Raw genomic sequence first — 20,944 nt, 5'->3', positions numbered from 1 at the left:
AAAATGGTCTCTAAATGAAAATATTTTTGTCTCTTAGCTTGAATGTCCAATTCTCTTGTTTTTTTGATGGTACACAGCTCACTTGTGCCTTTTTGTCTTAACATTCACTGTTTCCATAAAATTTCTCACCTTGACTGAGCATATTGGCCACCAAATATGTGCAATCCAGTAATAGAATTTCAGAGAAGAAAACAGTGTAATACTTATAATGTGAATTCTGTTGTGAGAGTAGAGAACAAACCAGCAGCAGGAATTGCCTGAGGTATGGTGCTCTTAAATGGGAGTAATACCTACTCAAAATGCCTACTGAGGAGCCAGTGTAGCATCTTTGTGTCATGTAAAGAACATGAAGATAGGTAGGTCTGAACTAAAATTACACGAGAGGTAACTTGAACTAGAGGCATGATATTAGGAAGATAAGAGATGAGGCCAGATAGCAGAAGTAATGTTTCCCTCTTCTGATTCTAAATTACCAAGACAGTTTTTCTAGTAGAAGACCTTATGTTTGTGGATTTTTGTGTGTACATTAATCCTTATACTGTATATCTGTACATCTTTTTATTTAAATGCTCTTCAGATTATTAAGAATACTTCAACAGGCTAACACCTTCCCCTATAGAACTACAAGTGGTACAGATTTGGTATTAGCCTATCAAAGGTGACTCAGAACAGACCTTACATTGCATCACATGGCAAATATTTCCTTACAGACACATATTCTCTAGTCCTTAGTTTGAAGTGCATTATTTTACAGCAAACTAATGCTTTTGTATTTTGGCCTTTAGACTCTTGGCATACATTTGTAGAACTAGGACAAATAAATGCCTGGGTTATACAAAGTTAATAAAACCAGATACTCTTAACAGCCCAGGGTATCAGTATTCTGTGTTTCAACATCGGTGCTGTTCTATGTTAAGATGAAGGAAAAGGAAGGTGGTAGTGTTAGGATGAAATGGCAAAAGAGTATGACTGGGTATAAAATAAAGAAGGTTTACTTATGAAAAGGATGATAAATGAATGAATACTTTATTATAATAATAATAAAAAAAAAAAAAACTTTGTGTAGAAATCTTTCTGTTGTGAGGAGGATCATTGTGAAGAAACCCATCAGTCATTCCCAGGCATAACGCTATGTGGTGGTCATATATATGAGGACATCACTTGCAAAATTGTCAAAGTAAAACTGGGTCAATAATGAGGATTACTCCATATCAAACTGAGAAACAAGAGCTATGCCTTAATGTTTTCATCCAGATAATTGGGCATTCTCTGCTAGCTTGGTTAGTTCAGCCAATGGGCAGCATGCTTTTCTGTTGCTTAAGTGTATAGCAGAAAACATGACATGAAGCCTTTCAACTTGGTAGAACTTTTTACTCAGAGGAGGGAGAAGAACAAGGAAAGCAACTTCTGTCCTTCCTCTGTTGTATCTCTGCAGTCATTCTTTGTGCTGTGAAATAGCTCTACCTTTCTGTCTTCTCTGTTGCCTCCTTCTCTGAATACATATGAACTCATATTTTAAAGATCTATCTGAAAGGCAAACAGCAGGCTAGGAATGCACTTCAGTAAATCCAGAGTAAGTGGCTGGCTTCTGGATTTGTGGGTTTTTTCCTTATTCTGACAAACACCTTTCGCATGGTATTAGGGATATGTATTTCTAGCATTGTCTCACTATGGATAGCTTTTATTCAGAGTCTAATGACAACCTAAAACATGAATACATGAAGCCTCTTTTATCTTGAAGAATATCCTCAATGCAGAAGTCCTTACAATGGAAACGAAACTTTATTTTTCTAAAAGCACAAACAGAAAAGTAATGAAAATTACAAAGTTGAAAGAGCTGCAAAATTGTTATATTCACTAAACTTCAGAAAGACCTTTCCTCATATTTCTCCTATTTTATCTGTTATCTCTGTGGCTAACATGCTTGCCCAGTCTAAATGTTAGAGTTCAATTCAGTTCTTTTTTCTTTTTTTTCCTGAGGATTTAAAAGTTACACTTGTAATCTTCTCAGCCTATCTACCAGGCAGCAATCACTTCTGAGGAAGCACTAGCTTAGTACTTTTTGTTTTGAGATGTTCAACTGTAAAGTACACTTGATGGGTGAAGCAGCTATTTTCAACTTACTGGAAAAAAAAACCGAAACACCAAAACAAACAAACCATCCCATTCAAGACCATTGTAAATCTCTGCCTGTGAGGTAACCACTTCAAACTCATGTGTTTCTCAGTTGGTTTGAGTCAGTATTACCACATTTCTGATGGAGGCTTTGCCTCTGTTTTCTCTCCTCCAGACCCATGTGCAGAACTCACTACTATTGTGACTCCTGTGCAAGCACTAGTAATTTGTGACAGTGAAGACAGCAATAAACATCATTTTCTGAAACTTGCAGATTTACTAGCAGTCTGGTAAGTAGACTGAACATCCTCCCCACATCAGTCATAGTTTTATTAATACATAAGTGGGAGGTGTGGGAATACCTGAAAGAAAGGAAGAGCCACTTCCTTTGGTGGGAACATGTTGAACTGGCAGTGTAACCACATCCTGAGAGAGTGGCAAAGGCTCATACCATGAAGTTTCTTATTTTTTGATAAAAGAGTGGTATTGCTGCTGCATTTAATTTCACGGATCAAGTCTGCAGAATCTGACCCAAATTTACTAATCTCATGGCAAAAATTATCACTAAGTACTCATTGTAATGTTTCCTACCTTACTCCCCTTTCTACTTGTATGGTTTGCCTTAATGTATATAGCATGATTCTTTCTTCCTCCTCTTTGTTTGCCATGTCCTCCACATTAATTTGTAGCTGTAAAAGTTTGTTGCTCTGTAACACATAGGTTTTTAAACATAACATTCACTTTTGATACTTGGAAGGAAAAGTTCAGTCCTGTATTTAAATAACAGTGGTTCTGAACCCATAAACCTGATCAGCACCTTCATTAGCACAAATTCTTCCTTGACTTTAATATCCCTTTAAAAATCCAAACCCATTGGCCTGCAAAAAGACTGAATTTTAATGTCCAAAGGCAAAAGTTCAGGTATGACAAACAGTGAGCTCGGATATGTGATGAGTCATAACAAATTGGTCTGCTGTGTGGTTCTGTGTGGTTCTTGGTTGTCTTAGTTACATGGAATCAGAGCAGGTGTAGTTATGGAGTTGTTAACGTGCTTAAGGTAGGAAGGAATCTAAAAAGATTTGCTAGAGAAAGCTGCAGCTCTTGCTAAACTAGTATTTTCATCAGCATTAACTGGTAGAGTATCAGCAACCACAACTCCCCTTTTCCACTGACAGACTGATGCCCTGCTCTGTTGAGGAATGCACTATGAGGAAATTGCTCTTCAATGGCAAATAGAGCTCATGTTTTTATATGGAGTTCTCTGAATTAATTCCCTGACATATACCTTCTATCCAGCATACATATTTTTTTTTTTCCCAGTTAAATATTACTGTTCAAATGTCATCTTGTCCTTTTTTTTAATGCTGGTAGTGGCTAGTGTTCACTTAGTATCAGTTGTCTGAGTTTAAAGTATTTTTTGTCTTTGAAATTTCATTATCTACGTAATGAAATTATTGAAGTGCCTTACCAAAAAGAAACACCACCAAATCCATGAGATCAGTAGCCTTTATGAGACCTCAGTGATTAATCCACTTATCCAGAGCAATGAGAAAATGCTTCACACTACTGCCTCAGGCTTCCAGATCCCAGCTGGAAAGAAGGCTTTTCTGGAAGGGGAGTCCTCATTCCTACATGTATATTGTTACTGATCCAGTTTTTGAAAAAATCATTCTGCAGGTAATGGCAAACAATTGACTACTCAAATACTTTCTTTTTTGGAGGAAAGGAAAGGATGTATTTTCATGCAGCAATACAAATGTGTTAAAATGGTGAAGAGGAGCAGCAATAAATGAGGCTGATATAGCTTAATTTTCAGTTTTATTTTCAGGTTACAAAAATAGCTGTTAGAAACCTGATTAGGTGAAATCTCCAATAAAACAAAATGATAAATAAGGTGAAATAAAAGTTACAAGCATGAGTGAAAAATCTACTGGCATTTAGCAGAGAATTAGAAGAATTTTTAAACTGGTGCCAGGAGGTGACAGAATTTTGAACAGCTTTGCTTGTTTTTTACAGTTTATCAGAAAAGGAGAAGAGATATATAACAAGCAGGTATAACTTTAAAAAGCCTCTCATGTTTTGATATTCAGATCTGATTCCAGGACCCAGAGAAAATATTAGAAATAATAGTTTTAAGCTACTTGACTGCATTCCCTAATATCCAGGTGCTTGCTTTGTATTTTCATCATTAAGAAGGTGATACTTGTTTAGACATTTTCCCTTTTGACAGCAGGACTTGACAGTTCTTCACCTCTTCAGTGGATTTCTTTGTAGGAGCTTGAGCTTGTTCATCCAATGTATTCCTTAACCTCTAGATTTGTCAATCAAGTGCACACACACACAAAGACCTTATGTCCTTTTTCTACACTTTGTCACCTAAACCCGTAGAGACTTAATTTCAATCAGCCTAGAACGCTTTAGTTTGGTGACAGAGCTGCTATCAATGCATCTAACTGGCAGATGTGTTAAGGTAGATTTTAAATTGTATTTTATTTTGGCTTTCCAACTCTGCACCACTGCCTGACTATGCTGCCTCAGGAAGTTAGTTTCCTAAGCTAAGCCATTCAAACTTAGACTTATTTTCAAACATGACTTATACAACCGGGAGACTAAGTAATGCAGCATAGCTGCATGCTGTCGTGCTGACAGCTGCCTCCTGTCCCTCGACACTCTTCTGCCCCCCAGTTCCTCTCCATGTTGGACTAACGGCTTAGATGCCATTTCTGCACATCCCCTAATGGGAAAGGGCGAATCCGGGCGACCACTCAGTTCTTTAATACAAAGAGAAATAGACCTGCAAATAAGCTTCCTGCCGCTCCTCTCCCCGGGATTCCATGCAGGATTTCCACACTCCCAACAAAGTGATTTGAAGGGGTATTTCACAGGAAGGACAGACACCGGGGTAGTGGAGGGAGGGGATGAATCCTACGACCCGAGAGCTGCTGCCACCCACCCTCCCCGGAATGCGCCGGGCACTACTGCCCCGACGCCGGCTGGGCGGGGGGGGCTCCCGGGATGACATCATGGGGCGGGGCGCAGGGGCGGGCGGCGGCGCAGCAGGCGGGCGGCGGCACGGGGCGGAGGGCGCAGCCCGGTAAGCAGCGGCCCCGCCGCCCCGGCAGCCGCTCCCTCAGGCATCGCGGCCCGCCGCTGGTGAGTGGGCGGGGGGCGGCACTGCGCGGCCCGGCGCGCAGCGAAGCGGGAGAGGGAGGGTGGAGACCGCGGGGCACATGCCCTTTCTGAGGGGAGTACTGGTTCGAGGGTTTTGGCCTCTTTGGTGTGTGTGTGTGTTTGTTTGTTTTGGGAGGTGGGGTGGCGGTGTTCTCTGTTTGCTTGTTTGGGTTTTGGTGGTGGTGACGTTTGGTGGTTTTGAAGAGAAGCGCAAAAAGGCACTCGCTCAGGTTCCTGCTGCCGTGCTCTTGCTTTCGGCAAGCGGCGGGTGCGGACGGCACAGGGGTTCCGCCAACCCGTCGCCTGCTAGGGTTGCTCGGCCGCCCCGGCGCTTCTACCGTCGCTGGTACGGAGCAGCGGCTCCGGGTGCTTTGGTCCTTCGGCCTGCAGCCTGTGCGCTGCTGGGAGTTTCTCCTGCTCTTGCATCGCATTGCCCCGAGTCGGAGACAGACCCCGTGAGGGAGCAGCCCCCGAGCGCCCAGTCCGCCCGCGAGCCACTCGGGGAGCCCCACCTGCCGCGGGCACTGCCGCTCGGGTTGCGCGCTCCCCGGCGAGCCTTTCTCTGGCGCGACTCTGACCCGGTTAGGGACAATGTCACATCCTTCTCAGCTCCGCAGCGGGCTAGATGCTGCTTTAACGTCAAGGGTTTTCCCAGTAAGCGTGGCATGCAGTGGCTCGGTAACGGGGAAACTCGGGTTACAAAAAGCTGTCTGAGGAATGTGGGATAATTTACCCTTGGCTGTAATCATTTTTTTTGTTTTAGTTGATGCTCTGTATGTGGAAACGGGGATAGAAGTACCAGTCCTTGTAAAATGAGACGCTAAAAACTCTGGAAATGCGAACCAAGGTTTTCAGGCTTCCGCTACTGTCAGCATGTCTTGCTGTCACTTTCTACCCAAGATTCCTCCAAATCTTTTCCCATATCCCGTGTGTTTTGATCAGACTTCTGCGGAGCACATGGGTAAAATGCCTTCTCTCCTTCCCATGTTCTTACACTTGCAAGTTGTTGTTAGGAGCAAGTCGAAAGGAGGGAAACGCCTTATACTTTAGTGCTGATAAAATTGTCTTCATTGACTAATAGAAAGGTAACGAGCTGCCTCGTATTTGCCCTTCTCCATTTGAAATGCTACGAAGTTCAATTATCTTACTGTCTACAGAGATCTGCAATCTGGTAGTAATTACAGTGTGTTTGCTTAAATCCCTGTGATAATGGCATGGATGGAAGTAAATACACAAACTGATGTACTGCCCAAGAGAATGAGTTTGTCTTGCAGAATGTATCCCTTCTAATACTGAACAGCTAATATGGACACTACCACAGTGCTTCATTAAGTTGGGAACTAATTAGCTGTTTCTTACAGCTAGAGTTCTAGATTTTAATTAGAGTTCCTGTCGCAAAGTTTAATGTGATTAAAGCACTCTATTTTTTTCAATGTTTGTTTTAAAAAGCAAAGAAAAAAAAAGAGAGCTCTTTGAACTTGATGTTTTAAAACAAACTCTTCTGTTTGGGGCTCTGTTTCTGCTGGATTGGGGCGGGGAGGAGGGGGATTGTGTGCATCTTGTACTAGACTGAGGAAGGAAGCCAATTACTGGCAACGAAAATTAAAGCTTTGCTGTTTGCAGGGCACTGGTTTCAATTGGAAACCCACCATTTGAAAAGGAAAATTATCTGACAAAGATATCACTGAGCATTCAGGTGCATTTCCAAATGTTCAAACTGTATATAAGGGTGTGTTTGGAGACATAATGATAATGCTTCCTAATAATAGTAAAAACTCTGCTAGTGTCTAATATTCCTGACCAGATATCTCATCCAAACTTACATAAAGCTGCCACCATTAAATATTGCCCTCCATTAATCTCACATGCACGCTTCTGTCTTCATTCTGCTGAAGAGCAGTCATTTTGGACTTTAAAAGGAAAATTAATTGTACAGCTCATCTATCCCTGCTATATTTTTGAGAACTTTCTTACACTTTTTGTCAGGTTGGCAAACTGATAATTCGTGAAGCAGTTGTTGCACTGATTAGACTTGCATAGTAAGTTTGTTCTGTATATTTCACAACACTCCTGACACTTCCTAGGAAGAATTTAATGTTTTTCTTGTGACAAGATTTAGAAGTAGGTGTTTTAAAAGACAGTAACCAAAGTTCTGTGGAAAAAGCATGCTGAAGGAATGACACCATTTTAAGATGCATGGATGAGTCAAACTAGCAGTACTTGAAGCTCTCCTATCTGGGATTCACCAGTTGACCTTAACTCTGTGGACTTAGTTTGTTTCAGTGTTGAATCCAGCCAGAGCTGTGGTAATCCTTATGTCATGGCCGGAAGTTCTTCTGTCCATTCTAACATTTAAAGGATTAAAATGTTATTATCATTTAATAGTGACTGTTTTCTGTACAAAATAAAATTCTTAGCAAAATCTTGGATGCTAATTTGACATCTCTAGATACTTACATTCTAGGTGCTTCACTGCGCTGGTGTTAGATATTCTACCAATAAACCCTGTATAAATGAATGTCCAGGTAAATGTGACTAATTTTTCCATACTGTGATTATTCCACATGTTTAACTGCAGCTCACATCAACAAATATGGTGTCAGTATGGATAATGAGATAAAGTGTTTTTCTTGGTTTTTTTTTTTTTTTTTTTTTGTTTGATGTGGAATTTCTATACATAACTGCTGCAATTAACTCTGTTTAATATCCTTATAATAATCATCTGTCTTTTCTCATGTGGATGAATCAAGTTGATGTACTGGGAGCACTGATATGCAAAATAAAGGTACTTAGTAGATTTTGAAAAGATCTTCTTAACTAGAGAGTCCTGAGAAAACTTAGGTGTGTTCTAGGAACAAATTTCCCCAAATATACACTGCTACACTCCCATTGTAATAGCATGGGAATTGGAAGTTTATCTGTAGTCTGCGGAGTCTTACTGGAATGGTTCAGCTACAAGGGGATACATCTCCTGGTTGTCTTTTCCCCAGTTGTGTGTATCTGCTTGGAATTTTGGTGCTTTTCTCCTTTTTCAGTTATTTCTGGCTTCTGCTGCCACAGCCATGCTGCTCTGAGATATCTGCTTGCTATTTTGGCTGCCTTTTTGCATTGCCACCTTAGTCCTTCTAGGTTTTCAACTTTGCTCTTGTTTGATTTCTGTATGTATGTTATACCTTTATTAATCCAGTAGATTTACTGTTGTGTAGCATACATGACAGTGAAATTATATGCCTTGACTTGAAAAAAAGTTAGGATCTGGTAATATAAAAATAAATTCACAGTAGCCTCATCATCTTAATAGCAGTGTAAATTCAAATAGTGACTTAATAGAGGAACTTAAACCTTTTATGTGATGAGGATAACCTTGTTAATTATCTGAGTTAATGAGGTGCATTCATTTAAAGTGAACAGAGCATGTCAAGAAAAGGACATCTGCAGGATAGTATTTTTCCAAATCATTGAAAAGAGGATTTTCTTCCAGGCAGATGTGTGCTGTTACAGCCTTTTATATCAGTGTATTGTATGATAAGTAGATTATATGATACAGTCAAAGCAGTATGAAATGGTAAAATAACTTTACCTTGTTTTGATGGTTCAGTGTCTTTTTTTCCAAATTCATTGTCAACTAGGCGTTCGCTGAAATGTAACCCCAATTAGAGTTCTGTGATTTGGAAATAGGAGGGAGTTTGATAGTATTCCATTATTCTGTGTTGTTTCACAGCTCTCTGGGGTATTTCGGTGCTTCTTGCAGCTTCATGTAGTTCCTTCTGTGTAATGGTTCTCAAGATGCAATGGCATCAAAGTTGCTTTAGGCAATTGTACCACCACAGTGCTATGCTGTTGGTTGTGTAGGACCAGTCTACAGGATACATATTGTACTACAAGAAGTTTTGGCAGTGCTGAGTTGAGGAAGGCCATTTCAGATTTCAAAGTTAACTTCAGGCTAGGTGACCACTGAAAAACAAAGCTTCTGATTTTATGGTGAAGATGATACTACATCTATTGCTCTTTTATAATCTTATGAAATGAATGTTTTTGTACAAGGAGTGTGGCATTCAAAGTGTCAAAAGCATTTCTGGTAGCTTGTGTGTAGGAGGACTTAAGAAATGTTCCTGCCTGAATTTTGTCCTGTTGACTTGTCTGATGCCAGATTTCTTCATGAGAACGTCTTCCATCTGTGACTGACCCATCTATAGTTGTCTGTCCCTGCAACATGTGAGAATGCCTTCCCAGGGGGAAATACAGCACAGTATGAAACCTTAGTTTGTTAGATGCTACCCTGTCCTGACTTGCCTGAACTCCTAGTGCTTTGGAGTGAGATAGCTGACTTTATTGTATACTCTGTGTCTGTCTGTGCAGGTGGCACTAGGCAGGTGGCTAGAGGCAGTGGTTATTTCTGAATCTACGTGTTCTATGAATGGGCACCTACCTATTCTATATAAGAAACAATGAGGAAAAAAAAAGAATGCATTTAGATGCAGTTATTACTGGAAATTGTGAGATAACGAAAAAAGGGCAGTTTTATGCTAGGTGAACTTTTCTTGATGATACCATAGAATCATAGAATGATTCTATAATTCTTATAAAATGTGAAACAATTGCTAAACTTTGTGTTAGACATAGTTTGGCTTTGCAAAAATGCACTCAATTCTGATACTCAGTTGGCTTTTGTTTCTTTTATAGCAATGTGACTGTGCTTTGTAGAGGAAAAAATATAGCCTAAACCCTCAGACTTTGGTAGAATAAAATATATAACAAGTCTGCAAGATTAAGGAGGGTAGGAGGTACTGGGAATGTTTCTACAATTTCCCGCCAGCAACTGGAATACAAACTTGAACTCTTTGTACCTTCAAATGGACCTTTAAGTAGATGAAACTAGATGGCAAGCTTGACTTCTGGAAAAAAAAGAAAGGATATGTAATATTTACCTGCATTAAAAAGCTGGGCAATATGGGACCTAGTGGAAAATGTGAGGTACAAAGTACTTCAGAACACTGAATACCTGAAGTACTTTTAATCTGTTCAGCAGAATCTAAACATCTAAGAATAAATGTGAGGTACAAAGTACTTCAGAACACTGAATACCTGAAGTACTTTTAATCTGTTCAGCAGAACCTAAAACCCGAAGAACTTATGGAACTGTAATTGAGACTCTGTATGGCTAGAGTTCCTTGTGAGAATATGTAGGGGACAGTCCCTGTGCATGTCATAATTGTTTTGGTCACTTTGGGCCGTTGAATGAAAATGTATTTGAGGTCAATAGTGTATTAATCCCCATTTTCCTATCTCTACCCTTCAACTCCCTGAAGGAGAGTAGATGATACTGCAAACAAAAGCGTAGCAAGGGAAAGCCAGGCCATCTTTTCAGTCATGGGAACAATTCTCTTGACCTCCATAGAGTATAGTTTAGATGTGATAGCTTGATGACTGCAGGTCTCACAGGAGATAGAGTTCTCCCCACAACATGTTCTCTGAAGTCTTTTCCAGATGGAATTTTTGGAATACAAATGACATTATGGAAGGCAGGGACTTCTTTAGTGTGGTAGAAATGTTCAAAGAGGAGAAAAAAAACCCCACATTGATTCACATGTAAAATTGGTCTAGCACAGTCAAGTTAGGCATCTATCCTAAGGGACATTTTAGGAGTAGGTCAAATAGATGTAAATCAAGGACTAAGACAAGATTTATAGTCAGTGGAGAAGTGAATGTTTGTAGCTGTCTTCTGACAACTACAAATGTGCGTATATGATCAGCTGATCATGACCACTTGAAGAATCTGAAAGTGTTCAAGTCCATGGGACCTGACTGGATACACCCACAGATGTTGAGGGAACTGGCAGATGAGGTTGCTAAACTCCTCTCTACTGCATTCCAAAAGTCTTGACAATCTGTTGAAGTCCCTATTGACTGGAAAACTCCTATTTGCAAAAAGAGTAAGAAGGAAGAACCAGGGAACTACAGGCCAGTCAGTCTCACCTCTGTGCCTGGTAAGATCATGGAGCCAATCCTGGAGGCATTACTGAGACAGAGGAGTAGCGAAGAGGTGATTTGGTACCGTCAGCATGGCTTCACCAAGGGCAAATCATGCCTGAAAAACCTGGTGGCCTTCTATGAAAAGGTCACAATATTAATAGATGAGGGGCAAGCACCTGATGTCATTTACCTGGACCTGAGCAAAGTCTTTGCAACTGTCCCACACAACATCCTGATCTCCAAACTGGTGACACATGGGTTTGATGGATGGACCACTAGATGGATAAAGAACTGGCATGATAGCCACACTCAAAGAGTGACTGTCAAAGGCTTCATGTCCAAGTGGAGGCCAGTGACACGTGGAGTCTCTCAAGGATCAGTCTTGGGACCAGTCTTGTTTAACATCTTTGTTGGCAACATGGATAATGGCATTAAGTGCACCCTCAGCAAGTTTGCTGACAACACCAAACTGTGTGGTGTGACTGACATCCTGGAGGGAAGGGATACCATCCAGAGGGAACTTGACAGGCTAGAGAGGTGGGCACAAGCCAACCTCATGAAGTTCAACAAGACCAAGTGCCAGGTCCGGCAGGTCGAGGGAAGTGAGCCTCTCCCTCTACTCCACACTGGTGAGACCCCACCTGGAGTACTGCGTCCAGTTCTGGAGCCCCTGTCATAAGAGTGATGTGGACATGCTGGAACCTGTCCAAAGAAGGCCACAAGGATGAGCAGCGGACTGGAGCACCTCTCCTATGAGAGAGACTGAGGGAGTTGGGGCTGTTCAGTCTGGAGAGGAGAAGGCTCTGAGGTGGCCTATCAGTGTCTTAAAGGGCCTACTAAAAAGCTAGGGAGGGATGTTTTAGGATGTCAGGTAGTGAAAGAACTACAGGGAATAGAACAAAACTAGAAATGGGTAGATTCAGACTAGAAGTTAAGAATAAGTTCATCACCATGAGGGTGGCATGGGTTGCCCAGAGAGGTGGTGGAAGCCTCATCCCTGGAGGTGTTTTAAGGCCAGGCTGGATGAGGCTCTAGACAGCCTGCTCTAGTGTGAGGTGTCCTGGTGTATTGCTCTAAGTCATTGGCTGGAACACACCTGCTTAGCAGAGGAATGCAAAGCAAACTGCAGCTCTCCGGTTGTCGGGGTTGACTGAGTGCAGAGACAGTTGCAATGAACTCTCTATTGGTCTTCTGTTGAAGGACCCTGATGCTGTCAACTGGAGTAAGGAAAAGCCCTTGCTCAGGAGTAGGCTGTGGAGTAAAAGTCTCTTGTGCTAGCACAAAACAGTGTGTAACAGAACTAAATCTAAATTTGATTTTCCTTATCTGAGTTCCTCACAGCTGAGGGATAGTTTTAGTTCCCAAGGGAAGACTTCATGCTTCAGTGTTTCCAATTTATGAAAGTGGCACCAGGCTGTGTAACCAGTCCTTGCCATGTAATCTATAAACACAAGCACATTTCTGTCTTGGCTTGTGGTAGGCAATATGCTACTTTACCTTACTGCTGCTTCAGACTAAGAAAATCTATGTTGCTTCTTTGGAGAGAATCACAGAATGTTAGGAGTTGAAAGGGACCTTAAAAGATCATCTAGTCCAACCCCCTTGCCACAGCAGGATCTCCTATACTGAATCACACAGGAGTACATCAAGGCAAGTTTTTGAATATCACCAGAGAGGGAGACTCCACAACCATACTGGGCAGCCTGTGCCAGTGTTCTGTCACCTTCACAGCAAACAGTTCTTCCTCATGTTTATGTGGAACTTCCTATGCCTCAGCTTCCACCCGTTGCCCCTTGTCCTGTCATTGGACGTCACCAAGAAGGGCCTGGCTCCATCGTCTTGGCACTCACCCTTTACATATTTATAAACATTGATGAGGTCACCTCTTGGTCTTCTCTTCTCCGAGCCAAAGAGCCCCAGCTCCCTCAGCCTCTCCTTGTAAGAGAAATGCTCCATTCCCTTAAACATCTTTGTAGCTCTGTGCTGGAGCCTTTCAAGCAGTTCCCTGTCCTTCTTGAACTGAGGGGTCCGGAACTGGACACAGTATTCCAGATGCAGCCTCACCAGGGCAGAGCAGAGGGGAAGTAGAAACCTAAAGCATTGCTCCCAAGTGCCAATACCATTGAAAAGTTGTCCACTGACTCCTCACAGTGGTGTGGTGTCTTCTGTTTAAAGCTGTTAGGCGAAGTGCAGCCAAACACAGTTCAGCTAACGTGACTGAGTTGTTTTTCAGGACAACAGTAGTAATTTCAGTGCAGAAAATTTCTCTATGTAATAACAGTATCGAATTGTCCTTCTCTATACCCTCATTATAGAGATGATTTTCAAGTCATTAAAGAGTCATCTGATGAATATGAGTTTTTGTGAAGACAGATGGTTTTCTGTAAAGCTGATGAATGCTTTCAGTCCTGTAGGGTTATGTTTAAGATGCATCTTACTTGTTTGTGTAGTACCTTTTTAAGAGTAGAACACTCAAATCAATGCCTTAGATTAGTCGATGTCCTAACACACCATATGAGGTATTGGATGGAAGATGGCATACCTGCAAAAAAGCCATAGTAATTCCATCTCCTCATGCCTCTCAAGTGTTGGTCTTCATAGCTGGTGAGATGCAATATTTTGTGTAGCTTAGAGAAAGGGATTGCCTATCCATTTGAGGCAAAATACCTCAAAAAGATTAAAGTTATTTGATAAACTCTTGCTAGTGTGAAAAACTGAATTCAACTTTGCAGTCACATCTATTGGTATGTTGAAGTTAGTAAGGTGAGCAACTTCAGGTAAAGTAAAGCCTGTGAAATCAAATTCTGTCAGGAGAAGTATGTGAAAATTATCTGCTTTCTACAGGCACAACCAGAGGAGGAGGGAAAAAGAAATAACTAAACCTTGAGTATTTTCCTGGTGGGTTTGTTCCACAAGCAGACTCTTATGCTTTGTGAGGAACTGACTTAAATTTTGAGTCTTTTGCACTGCATTTGCAGTAATAGTCTGGTGATTTTTATTCTGTCCTCCTGTGAAAAAAAATTTAATACAAACCCTGTTCAGTCAGTAAGTGCTGAAAATAACCATGTTCTATTTAAGAAGAGGAGTCCCTCAGATGCATGCATTTTGCTTTTAAAGAGAGTGAAAGGCAGTGTTACAAACAATACATTTTGCTTATTTGAGAAGAAAGCTGAAGGGAAATGCCAAAATGTGCAAGTGGTGCTGTTTATCTGTACTGAAAGAGTGGAGAACCAAGGTAGGATTACAGAAAATGCAGAAAGGCTTAAGTAAGCTAAAGGAAAATGAACTTAGGAAATCTGAGGTAGGAGTAGGGTGGAAGTGAAAAAGAGGGGAGGAAATATTTATGATTGATAAAAAGTGAGTGAAATGAGATACAGACCAAGGTATTATGATCACTATATGAGGAACAGCAGAAGAAAATGTTTTAAGCATGTACTGCTTTTAACTTCCACAAGCTTTTTATTCCCGTGTACTATGGGACAACAGTGAGCTAGATGTTGCTGCCTCAGAGGAGTGAAGCTGCCATAGCACCGTGTGCCATGTCCAACCAGCAGAAACACTGAACATGGGTTCCCAGTACACATGCACACACATGAACACATGCCTGCGTGTGCTCCAGGTGCTGTGCTGCAGGCACAGGTATCCCCATGACCCACCCCAGGCTGGCACTTAGAGCCACTTGCCCCAGTCTCTCCAGTGGCTAGCAGCCCCACCTCAGTTGCTGCTCTCAGACTCCCGTGCACACACACATAGTGGATAAAGTCGTTCACCCAGAAAAGAGTTAGAAAGGATTTAACAGATAGGACAGACTGCAATGATCAGGCATGGAAGTGAACGAACCAGCAAATTCTTTGCACAAAACTGGCCCTTTTTATTACTCACCTGTTTTCTCATGCTTATTCTTCCCTAAATCGTGTAAATCCATCCCTGTCCTGGCTTTTGGTTCCCCCTGTAAACATCCCATAGTAACTTCTGTGCAACCACTAAATGCTTTTCCTCTGCATTACATAATGTGTCCCACAGTGCTGGGCAGTGACCCCCTATCTGTCCAAGACATGTTCTTCTGTTATAATGATGAGTTTCACATCTGGACGTGGGCCAAAGCTTTCCTGGGACAGCCCTTGGAGGGGTCTGCATAGGTCTTTCTTTCCACAAAATCCAGAATTCATGTTCCAGCCTGTCATTCTGCATCCCTGTGATCCTCTGGGCTTGTAGGGAGATGGGCCTGTAATGGGTTAATTGCTTTTGTGATGGGCTTAGGAGGAGCTAGGCAGGATATTATTTGCCCTGCCCCACTCACCACTGTCTCTTTGTGCTCCTTTGTTGGGGTGCAGATGAGAGCTTTTATTACATAATCTAGCAGTATACAACCATTTTTCATTTCCTATGGGAATTTTAAAGAGTGTGATGAAAATCCTTTGTTAAATAATATGATGGAATAAAAACAAAAAGGGGGGTTAGAGCACATGCTACTGCCCCCTTGTTTGACTTGGTGGTGTGGAATACAAAATGTATGGTAAAACCTGTCAAGGCAGATTTTTATTTTAAAACTTGGAAAGGATTATTCAATTAAAGGTCTAGTCAGTAGCAATAAGCAACAGTACATCTTACAACACTACTTAAACATCTGTGAGGAATCCAGGTAATGATAATAGTTACAAAATAAGAACTTAGGGAGTGCTTGTGATTGCCTGTGGCAATATTGTAGCTAATGGGATGAAGTTGTTCGTTTTTCCAGATTTGCCACCATCATTTCTTTATTTGTTAAATGTATGAACGTTCTGCAAAGCTGGCATTAAGATACAATTGTACATTCGTTCATGTTCATTGTCACTACTAGATTTTTTGGTGTGCTTCAGGACCAGAGACAGGAACCTGCACAGAGAAGCTATGGAACTGAGTTAAACCCTGCGAAGGGTATTGAAGTAGCACAAAGTTTGTCAGATATGTTTTTAAGAGTGAGAATGAGGAAACATTAAACATACTGATGTTTCAGGATGGGGGCCTTGAAACAAAAGGTATTGATTTTTGTGAAAGGTATGTGTTTCTGCCCTTCTGCAGAAGATTTATTCACTTGTGGAAAATAGCAGACCTTGAAAACACCTGTTCTTGTGCTGAGAAAGCTTAGGCTTTGTTGGCTAAAGCCTCTCTAAATGAAATGGCTGGGCTGCATAGCAGGATTTCTCTGAAGTGACAGATGTGAGTCATTAGGACTGTGGAAGATGAAGGTATGAGGCTCCCTGCTGACACCCACTCCTCGGGGACTCTACTAAGAGAAAGTTGCTTAGAAGGAGGAGTCCTGTGAAAGGAAAACTGGGAGGAGAAAATGAGAGGGAAGAGAACAAATGGAAAGATGAGTACTTATATCTGAGGAGTGTGGGAAGGGGAAGTGATATTCAGAGTCTAGCCTAGAAAGGTGATGTACTAAAAAAAAAGAAAAAGAGAATTGATACGGCAGGACATTATTCAGATGGAATACTTGAGAATACTAAAGAGAGGGGACAAGAACGAACTCTCCAAGAATATCAGCCTGATGCTGCCTAGATGGTTTCAGAGGGTGAAGGAGAGTGAAGGAAGACATGTGCCCAGCCAAAGCCAGGAGTGCAGTCTGGGGTGCTAGTCTGATGGCAGTGTAGCTATTAGAGCTCTTGATCACAGAGGTGATAGTACCTTGGCACTGTTACCTACTTCGGCTTTTTAAAGAGACTCCAGTTGCTCTGCAGGTTTCTTGGGTGTATGTGAGTGTGTATCACAAATGTGTGTAATACCTTTTTTGATACTTTCTTGCCTTCTCTGGAATGTTACTCAAAACTCTGATGTGCAATGCATAAACCATAGCTGTATGACATTTTTATCTGTAGAGCTCTAGCCTCATTTTATTGTGCATGGTGAATGAGGGAGAGATTTATAGGGGAGAAATGTTTTTTGTAGCCAGGCAAATAAATGTTACTTGAGCGATAATGGCTTGTATGCTCTCCTACCACGTAGGTCCTGTTGGATGCAGGTCAGAGTGTTTGGCAAGTGTATATGTTCTCTCTGTATTTCTTCACATTTCTGGATGCCCAATCTGAGAGTCAGAGTCTAATCAGACAAATTAGATGATGCATCTGAAGTTGAAAGAATTTTGATTCTTGTTCACTGTGGAGGCTGTGCCAGCTCTACTTGCTGGCTTCTGGAGATCTTTCTGAGACAGGTATCTTGTCTATATATTTAGTAACCTTCAGTATTATTCAGGAAAATGTATTACTTTAGAATGGTTGTCTTTTGGTTTAGCAGAACAGCAAAAGAGAATTCTAATCTTGCCTTTAAATTTTGCCTCGGACCTAACTTCCTACTTGTATATTAATAGGGAGTTGTGTCAAGCTTGCTTCAGTTCTTTTTCTGCTCTGTAATGCCACGGTCTCTGTATGACTTGTAACTGCATGAGTTTCAGTTTTATTCCCTTGAAACAGTTATTGTAGAGCTGGAAAATTTGCAGTGCTTTAATGCTGTATTGGCTGTGCAGTTCCATAATGATGCTTCAATCATTATGTTGTCTGCAATTCCTTGTGCAGTTATCATAGGTCTCGATGCATTCCTTAAAGATGCGGGGAGAATGCAGGTGCTCTGCTGAAAATAGACAACAAACTAGTCTATCTGTTTTTTTCCCCCCAAATACTTTTTGTTTTGCCTTAAGTCAATTAAGAGTTGAAGACTATTTTTGGATCTCTCAGTTACAATTTTATGCTTCATCATCTCTACAGTAATTCTCTTGAAATGTAGAAAACTTTATTACTGCAAGGCAGATAAATTACACTCTTCTATGTTGACAAACTAATAAGAATTGCAGCAGTTTTGCTTTTGGGGGCTTTGTTTCATCACATAAATAATATGCAGGCATCTGGGAACATGATAAATTAAATTCTCTGAGGAGAAGTTTCCTTTCTCAATATTATAAACAAAGTCAAACCAAAGTAATAAAAATGCTGTTGAAAGTATAATTAACATCCTCTACATTATATGACATCTTAGGATGATTTAAGTCACTTGCAAAGGAGGGAGATGCCAGGAAGTAAAACAGGTGGTGGTTTGAAAAATTGATAGAGAAACCAGGCAACTTCTGGTAATGTTTAATTTACTGGGAGAATAACCTGACAAGATCCTTCAACTTCACACAAACACAAATGGAGCGACTATTAACATCTAAGCAGCCTAAAAGCTGCTCGTGATTAAGACCTTTTATCTTTATTGTTTTGGAACACAAAGATATTGCTAGAGTTTTGCCATGACAAAATCTGTTGTAGATTATTTTGTGGGAGGGTGTTGTAGAAGAACATGTCTTATGCTTTCTTAAATTATTTATGAAGTAGTTTTTTAAGGAAAAAAATGAATGAGATTATAAGAGAACAAAAAGATAACTTGTGCTTATTTGGCTAGACTATCAGATGAGATCAAACAAGATCTATCTTCCCCAAACAAGCATATTTAACTTAGAATTCACAATGTTTTTTTTCTCTTTAATATTAGAAACAAAGTTGAATTACAGTTATCAAATTATCTCTTTTATTGGTAAAATAATTTTTGTACCCTGTGTTGCATAAAACACTGCTAAGCAATGCTTATTGTAATCTAGGAAGCTTAATGAAATATTTATATGAACACTTAACTAAAAGACATAACTGAAGATTTAACAGACCACCTGCTCAGCAACTGAAATAGAGCAACGTTGCTTTCAAAACTACTGTAGTTAATCCTGGCCAAGGAAAAGTCCTGGGAAGAGCTCCCGGAAAAGTGTTTTATCATCCCATTAATTCTTTTTAACTTTAAAAAAAACACACCAGAAGTTGAGAAATTGTATGGTTTCCAAAGGAAAAATAAGGATGGTTTTGGATAGAAAGAAGAGGAGAAAGTGGTGAAGAGAAGCAGCTCAGAGTAGCATCCAAGGATGTTCTCTCTTAAAATAGGAAACTCAAGGTTAAATCTTTTGCATCTCTACTTTAATGGTTGACTAGGTTAACACTGGGGTTCTATTTACTTATTTATTTTCCTCCTCATATTCAGAGCTGTCTGTCCTCTACTTTCAGTCCAGAACTGATGTAATGCTGTTACTGTGACTGTTACTCAACTTGTTGCCTCTCACAAGTGTGATGAGGGAAAATATAACTAGTACTGGTCATGGAGCAGATCGTGTGTACTTGTCTGTATTAGTATCTTATCTGTGTATTGGAGAGGTATGTGCCGAACTGAAGTAAACTCCAGCCATTGCACAATGAGAAATATCACCAGCTTAACTGCTGGAATTTTTCTTCCAACTATAGAAATCTAGGAATAGGCAGGCATATTTTTTTTTTTAATGTATTTGTTCCAGCAGGAACTTTATCTGAAAGAAATGGATATTTATTTCAAGTATAACATCAGATAGTGATTAAATGCAATAATTTTTTCTTGCAAGGGTGAAGGTTTCTTGTCAAGCACAGTTACTATGCTTCCATTTTTGCTCATAAAATTGTTTTTGAGTTTGTTCAGTCTGTGAGAATGGCATGGCTCATCCTTTGTGCTTGTGTCTAGAACGAGATGGCATCTATGGAGTTATAAGATAATGCCATTTCGACAGTTTTCATGCAGGACATCTATTTCTTTTTACAGTGAGATTACAAACAAAGTTAAAAAATCTTCTTCTATCTCCTAGTAGCCACTTCTGTGGTGAACATGGGAAGATAAAATGTTGTTTCATTGTTGTGTTTTTTTTCCCCTGCAAAATGAAGGGAATTTTTCTTCTCAAGTGGGCTTGAGAAGGCTGGGGTCTTTTTTCATAGGTAAGGAATGCAAAGTATCCTACTGGACTTATTTATTTATTTGATTGATTGTTATTCAACTTATTTAAAAATGATGAAACAACAAGGGGTGTGCTTTCCAATTTCAGTAAGTTACCCTTACTATTATGTAGCTGTTATGTTAGTACCACAGACAGCAGTAACTATATGACAGTAGTAAACACTGGGGAAAGAATATCTGCCAAACTCTGCGGGATTGTACAAATCTCAGTGAGTGCTTTTGGTGGTCAGTTGTAGCATTCTGACCAAGCACATGATTTTAATATTGCTGTCTTTGACTTTATGATGCTAATGAAGTATTTTGACACAGCTGTTTTTACTACAGTGTCAAGCAAGACCTGGTTTTGATAGTGTTCAGTCTGAGATGAATGCTTATTTTTGGCATAGGATTCAAAATGTTTGAAATAAAATAACTTTCTTTCCCTTTCAGTCAGCATTTTAAGATTAGGCTTTATGTTTTGTCCTGCAACAAATGTTGTAAGGGTGGAAGAACTGGCAGGTACTGCAAAAACTCCAAAATAACAGCTAGAGGCCTTTTCATCTGGTGAAACATTTGACAGTTGTGGACATTTCTGCCAGGAAACGTTGCTAGTATCCAATTAAAGAATTTTCTGTAACAAGAAAGCCCTGAATATCTAGGTTGAAAATTGTCTGCGTGACACAATACCACGTAAAGAAAGCGCTGTAGCAAATGGTTAATTTAGAAGTTTTTGGAAAACCTAACTGGAGCTGCTCATCTGTCTAGTCATATTTCTGGACATCAGTGTTTGTGTACTTATGGAGGATTTGGCAATCAATTTGATGTTTAGTGTGAGCCACCTATTTGCCTTGGTTCTCTATTTTGTCTTCCTCATGTTCTTCCTTCAGGCTAA

The 20,944-nt window shown here is 40.4% G+C and overlaps 1 protein-coding gene across 7 annotated transcripts in view; it reads left to right on the top strand.

Annotated features, from left to right (window-relative positions):
* MARCHF1 (membrane associated ring-CH-type finger 1) overlaps positions 1-20,944 on the top strand; it is a 255,582-nt gene that overhangs the window by 50,845 nt on the left and 183,793 nt on the right. For 5 of the 7 annotated variants that reach the window (XM_064148760.1, XM_064148765.1, XM_064148766.1 and 2 more), the window contains exon 1: positions 5,181-5,268. The gene's annotated coding sequence lies outside the window, so the exon portion shown is untranslated. Of the gene's footprint in view, positions 1-2,290; positions 2,406-5,180; positions 5,269-20,944 lie in introns of those variants that run through there. The other 2 variants (XM_064148762.1, XM_064148761.1) reach the window with 1 other exon arrangement.

The sequence above is a fragment of the Pogoniulus pusillus genome, chromosome 9 (assembly GCF_015220805.1).
Source record: "Pogoniulus pusillus isolate bPogPus1 chromosome 9, bPogPus1.pri, whole genome shotgun sequence".
NCBI classification, from domain to species: Eukaryota; Metazoa; Chordata; class Aves; order Piciformes; family Lybiidae; genus Pogoniulus; species Pogoniulus pusillus.
This window is presented reverse-complemented; position numbering and strand designations above follow the sequence as displayed.